Here is a 6,936-nt window from a genome sequence, read left to right as displayed (position 1 = left end):
TTATCACTTTAATAATTATCATAATAAACAGTGATACGGCGGTTTATAAGATCAGAATAAAATAGAATGGCCTATCTTAAGTATTTAAGAGACTCATTAGGGCAAGTGTGAGGTAGGCAAAAATCACACTTACAACAGGCATAAGTGTAAGAGTAGTCACTCTTTATTGGAGCATCCATGTACAACCGAGCCAAATCCCAACCGATAAAGAATCTTTTTAAGGGAGCTTGGGATGCCATCCACCACTCACAATCCTTGACCAATGAATACAAATGTCAACACCAATCATGTAGGAAAATACATGCAGCACAGAAACTTGGTTACAGAACAGAGAGCTTATATGAATGACTAGATAAGAATAATAAGGGCCTTATTTATAAAGGCCTGCGTCAAAACCTTACACCTGCCTCCTGGCATGCGTAAGGGTGATGAAGTGCCATAGGCACTCGCTGCATCCACTTCACCTTCCGGAAACCCACCATGCACCACCACACCCAACAGATCCCCCGCCGCAGCTGGAGCAAAATCACCGAAGACCAGCTAAACACCGCCCTCGCCCGAAGCCCACCCGCCGAACCCACCGACCCCGACACCGCCTCCAGCAACCTCAGGCATTGGATCGCACTGCACCAACACTCTCGCCCCGATCAAGAAACCCTCCAACAGACGCACCAACAAGAATGCCAGCTGGTTCTCCGCGGACCTCCAGACCTCCAACCAAACCTGCCGAAAACTAGAGAAGAAATGGCACCACGAACAGACACCAGAGAACCACGCAGCCCACAAGAACTCCATGCGCCAACACCATCGCCTCATCAGATCCGCCAAAAGGACCTCCTTCAAGGACCGCCTTGACAACAACACACACAACAGCAAAGAGCTCTTCAACATCGTGAAGGAACTCTCCAACCCCAGCTCCAACGCCAACGACATCCCACCATCGCAAGACCTGTGCAACTCCCTTGCCACCTTCTACCATTGCAAGATCGCCGACATCCACGACAGCTTCGATGACCTGACCACCCCAACAACCAACGACACCTCAGACCCCATGGCCACCATCCACAGTGACCCCCTGCTCACCTGGACTCACGTCAACGACGACGACACCAACAAATCATGAACAACATCCACTCCAGCTCTCCGTCAGACCCGTGCCCACACCACATCTTCAACAAAGCCAGCGCCACCATCGCAAGGCCATCAACATCTCCTTCGAGACCGCGACCTTCCCGGAGAGCTGGAAGCACGCCGAGATCAACGCCCTGCTCAAAAAACCCAAGGCAGATCCGAGCGACCTCAAGAACTTCCGGCCCATCTCACTGCTCCCGTTTCCGGCTAAGGTCATTGAGAAAACCGTCAACAAACAACTGACTTGCTACCTCGAGGAGAACAACATCCTGGACCCATCCCAATCCGAGTTCCGCAGCAACCACAGCACCGAAACTGCCCTCATCACCGCCACCGATGACATCAGGGCCCTGCTGGACAACGGCGAAACCGCGGTCCTCATCCTCCTGGACCTATCAGCCGCCTTCGACGCGGTCTGCCACCTCACCCTACGCACACGCCTCCACAAAGCAGAAATCCGAGACAAGACTCTGGAATGGACCACCTCATTCCTCTCCGGGATAACCCAGAGCGTCAGCCTCCCCCCCCCTTCCTTTCCGAAGCGTCCAAGATCATCTGCGGCGTACCCCAAGGATCATCCCTCAGCCCGACATTGTTCAACATCTACATGGCCCGCTCGCCCATGTCGCCAGACTGCACAACCTCAACATCATCTCCAATGCCCACGACACACAGCTGATCCTCTCCCTCACCAAGGACCCCCTCACCGCCAAAACCAACCTCCGCGAAGGAATGAAAGCCGCCGCCGAATGGATGAAGAACAGCCGTCTGAAACTGAACTCGGACAAGACGGAGGTCCTCATCCTCGGCCCCACCCCCCCAGCCTGGGACCACTCCTGGTGGCCGACCGCCCTGGGAGCAGCACCGACACCCACTGACCACTCACGCAACCTGGGGTTCATCCTCGACTCAACGCTCTCCATGACCAAGCAAATCAACGCCATCTCATCCTCCTGCTTCAACACCCTCCGCATGCTCCGGAAGATCTACAGGTGGATCAACACAGACACAAGAAGAACGGTCAACCAGGCGCTCCTCAGCAGCAGGCTGGACTACGGTAACGTCCTCTACTCGGGAGCCCCAGCCAAACTGCTGAAATGACTGGAACGCATACAGCACGCCTCCGCCTGCCTGACCCTCGACATCCCGCGACACAGCCACATCACACCCCACCTGAGAGACCTGCACTGGCTTCCCGTCAACAAGAGGATCACCTTCAAGCTCCTCACCCACGCACATAAGGCATTCCACGACACCGGATCAGCATACCTCAACAGACGACTCACCTTTTACACCCCGAGCCGCCAGCTCCGCTCCACCGACCGCGCTTGCGACTCAACTCCGTCACTTTTGCGCTTACAGATACGTCAGGATTCTTGCGGTATCTGTCATTTCTTGCGACATGGAGTACCGTACATTAAATACGGCGCATCCATTGTGTCGCAAGGAGGGCGCTGTGATAACTGTCACATTGCTGTTTTATCGCAGTGATGCAACTGTTTTCATTAATGAGGCCCTAAGTACATAACCTACCACAAAGTGATGGCAGTGTTTGAAGATACTGTGCCATATTTACTGAATATATAACACAAAAACAGGGGGGGATAGGCCCAAAGGACCAGAACCAGGTAGGGGTGTACTAAATTGAATACAAAAAGGAGAACCTGGCTCTGTTTGACGTTATGCTCTTATTATTTTTGAGCAACAAACACATGTGTTTGTATACAAGTATTTTATGCACTGTCTATTGTGAATTGTCATAAGTATTTTTCATGTTTTGTATGTTAATTTGAAAAATGTGCGTCACTTCACTTCTCAGGCAACTAAAATCTTTTTGGCAAATATAAACAATTGCAAAGAAAGGAATGGTTTAATAAAAACTCCATTCAAACAGAAAAGATAGTGGTCTGTTTGTTGCTCAAAAATAATAAGAGTATAACGTCAAACGGAGCCAGGTTCTCCTTTTTGTATTCATATTTACAGAATATGGCAGCATATCTCGGCATCTGTGATATTTGTAATATGGATAGTAATCACTGTATATGCCCAAATGAAGGGCTCTTCCTGAGTATCTAGGCGGCTTTTACTTTGTTATTATAAAAGCCACCCAAGGGTCAGTAAGAAATATACATTTGATTGGCCAAGGGAATATATAGGCCAATTTCGCATATCCGGACTATCAAGGGCCTACCGCAGAAGCAAAACAACATGCTTCGGATGTAATTGACAATTGTTCACAGACCGTCCTGTGCTCAACACAGAACCCCCTCTGTAGGCTGTCTCACCCTGCTGACACACATCCGGTATGATTCTTCTGAATTGGGACACCCATCACAGAATTGCCTGCAAGATCAAATTTACCATGTCGTTCCCACTTCTTAGAAACCCCTGGGTCCCGGCCTTGTCTACACTATGTGTGGGTGCATCTGACTGACACAGTGATTGTAGGCTTCAAGAAGTGTCAAAAGAAGCAGCCAAAGGCACAGAAAAAAGAAACTCAGTAAAAAAATGTTAGCAATTCTTTATTGTATTGCCAGTGCAGCTACTTTTCATATACTTTTCACATACAAAATAAACAGCCCTACCCCACCGGAAGAAAGTGCAGACACAGCCAAGTCCCAGTGCAAATCACCTTAACAGGCACCAAACATTAGACATCAAATACCCAGTATCTTACATCTCCCAGTGTTAGCGTCTTCAGCATCCCAGGAGTCATGAATCCACATAGAGTGCGAAACTGTGCTCAGTTACAAAATCCAGCCAGGGCACAGGCGCAGAAAAGTGTTTTTTTCTCTTTTCTTTAACAAGAACTGTGTGGGTAAAGAGCTATTGCTAATCTGGGCTTGATGAAGACACCGCTCAGTCCTCTGTAAAGAGACTGTCAGGGGCAGCGGGAAAGGAGGGCTCTATAAATGCAATTTGAATCGTAAGTTGGCACAGTCTGTCTCAATGATTGATTCCTGTATGAGGGTTCATGGCAGGAATGTTTCAGATTAGCTAATGCCAGCCTGCTAGCCATCTGCCTCCCTCCCCCATAGCACGCCTAAAGCTGGAAAGGGTGTCCCATGCACTTAGATGTAATGAGCATATTCATGGTGGCATGGCGAGGGTCCCTGGGGAAGTCATGGGGGCAACATCAGCCAAACAATATCACAGTTTCATTGGGGCTACGCCTTAGCAAATGGAAAGCTCCAGGAGTGCTTAATTTGTAAAGGAATAAGAGCCGGTGTCCACAGTTTGGCTCGCAAACCCGCAGACCGCACTACCGACAGTCGGGGAGCTGAATACCAAGGCTGTGTAGTCTTCATTCCACCTCATGCCTCTTTCATTCACTCTCCACTCTTTTGTCTCAATCTTCCAACTTATTTTTCATTTCTGCTTTCTTTCTTTGTCGCTGTTTTCCCCACTGTCTATTCTTCCTTCTTTTCCCCTTTTGTGTTATGTCCTTCTCTGGTTCTGATTGAGAAAAAATAAGTGCCAGTCCTCAAAAATTAGTTGTCATAACAGCATGTGCTATTAAGGGAGTAGATTCCCAGTCCTGACCTGTTTAAAGTGTCCTGACTACTGATTTGTGAAATGAACACTGTTTAGGTCTTTATGTACAAAGAGAACATCAGAATATTGCATTCATTTGATGATTTAATGTCTCGTTGGATAAAGTTCCTCTATAATACAATGTGTAAGCAGTATTGTTGCATGTTCTTCTTCACTTTGATCCAGAAGAACTGATGCAGGCAGCCGACACGTGTTTCGTTACTAAACGTAACTTCCTCAAGGCTTGTTTTAAAAGACACGTTGCTTCCTGATCAGATGAGAGCAACCTGTCGTACCCCCAAGGCCAGATAAATACAATTCAAGAATTGTATTTACTCAAAAATTAGTGGGTGGGCCCCACCAGCTGAAATTAAGCTCTGAGCTCCAGAGACATTTCTCTTCCTGGAGCTATTTTTGACAGTGTAATACTCAGTTTACCAACACCCTTGTGTTTATAGCTTGTTACCAGCAACACAGAGACTGGCATGAAATAATTTATACCAAAAAAGACAGATTCCATGACATAGCAAAACATATTTTACCATACATGACAAGAACAAAAAGAGCACAGGTACATTTAACAGAATATTCCCAAAACATTAATATAATCAATAATCGTAGAATCGAACAAAAAACTGTCAATGATTAATTTTGTCTGATCGGAGGCCTCCTTGTGCCGTATGCAGAGTGGCACGAAGCACCCACTTCCAAGCACTATGCCCCTGCTTTTTTACTTGATTGAATAGAGGAAGACTTGCAGCAGCATAAAATAATGTAAGCATATCCTTTTCCCAGATGTGAAACCCGAATAAATACCCTGTAAACAATAAAACATGTATTGACCCCGTAACAGTATTACAAACCCATTAACTAACATCTATCTGATAAACATCACAATATTACAAAGTAAAAAAAGGAGAAGAAACAATCAGAGGTCTGGATGAATTCAACAGAAAAGGTGAGCAACTTCAGGAAAGGTAAGCACTAGGAACAAATGAACACTGTCACCTGATACGCAGGTTCACATCTGATATTTTGAATCCTTCAATATGATTGGTTAGTTTGGAAAATGACAGTGCATTCTTTTCCTGCAGTCATTTACTTTCATTGGCTGATTGCCTCATGTGCAGATGCAAAAAAACAAGTGAAACCTGACAGAAGGCTCCCACTCGTTGCTTATTTCAAGTTTAAATATTAGCCAGCAAAGAAGTTTGATTTTATTAATTAGATTTTGTCAAACTGGGGACACATTTCATAATGTTTCAGCTGAAGCATGAAAAGCCTTTACTCGACTAAACAATGCGATAAGAACATATGCACTGATCCATCATTGCAAAAGTAAAATGTTTCCTCACTTTCCATTGCAAAAACGGTATGTGCACTGAACGACAAGTTGGAAAAAAGCATATGCACTGACCAGCCCATGTTATGTTATGCTAGTTGGATTTTTACAGCGCGGCTTGTCACCCAATAGGGTATCCAGGCACTAGCAGTGGAAAAATGTAATTGTACGTTTCCGACCGGTGCAAAAATAAATAGCGTTTGGGGTGGCTGATCATTGAAATAACTGCATTTACAGCTATGAGCTGATGTAAAATGGGACCCGGGGGGACCTTGGCGCGAGCCGGGTGTCCCCCTGGGATGATTCGCGCGATGGTACAGACCACGCATGGAGATACGTAGTTAGGTAGGGGGCGGGGCTTATGAAAGTTCGCACGTTAGGAAGGCGGTTGGGCGGGAAAATAGTGGCTGAGGAAACGAGGCGGTTGTTTTTTGTGACCCTCCCTCCCACCCCCTTTTTAATGCTAATGTATATAAAAATAATATATTAAAAAATATATATATATATATATTTTTGATCTTAAGTCACGATAGGACAGGTGACAGTTTGTTTCATTTCATGTGTGTGTTTTTAGGCGGTTTTTTGAGGGTTTGGATAGTCTGGAGCGGGCTTATCCTTCCCTCTGGGGCGGGCGGAGGGTCGAAGAAAAGCTGGACAGGTAAACCAAAATGGTCAAAAAGGAAATGATGCCATTGGGCAGTACATGGGGTATTTTATGGTAAATTTTGGTTGGGGTATATTTGGACTTGTTCGTGGCAAAAATGTTGGGAAGCATTTTGATAATATGTATATTGTCTCGATAAGTGTGTTCTTGGTTACCTGTCCTAATAAAGTGACCTTTTTTGCTAAGTCAAATTTGTGTGGTCTGTCTTATTGTGCGAACAGCATTTGCACAAACAATCTTTGCGAAAACTGTATTTGCACTAAAT

The sequence above is a fragment of the Triturus cristatus genome, chromosome 10, assembly GCF_964204655.1.
Source record: "Triturus cristatus chromosome 10, aTriCri1.1, whole genome shotgun sequence".
In the NCBI taxonomy this organism is placed as follows: Eukaryota; Metazoa; Chordata; class Amphibia; order Caudata; family Salamandridae; genus Triturus; species Triturus cristatus.
This window is presented reverse-complemented; position numbering follows the sequence as displayed.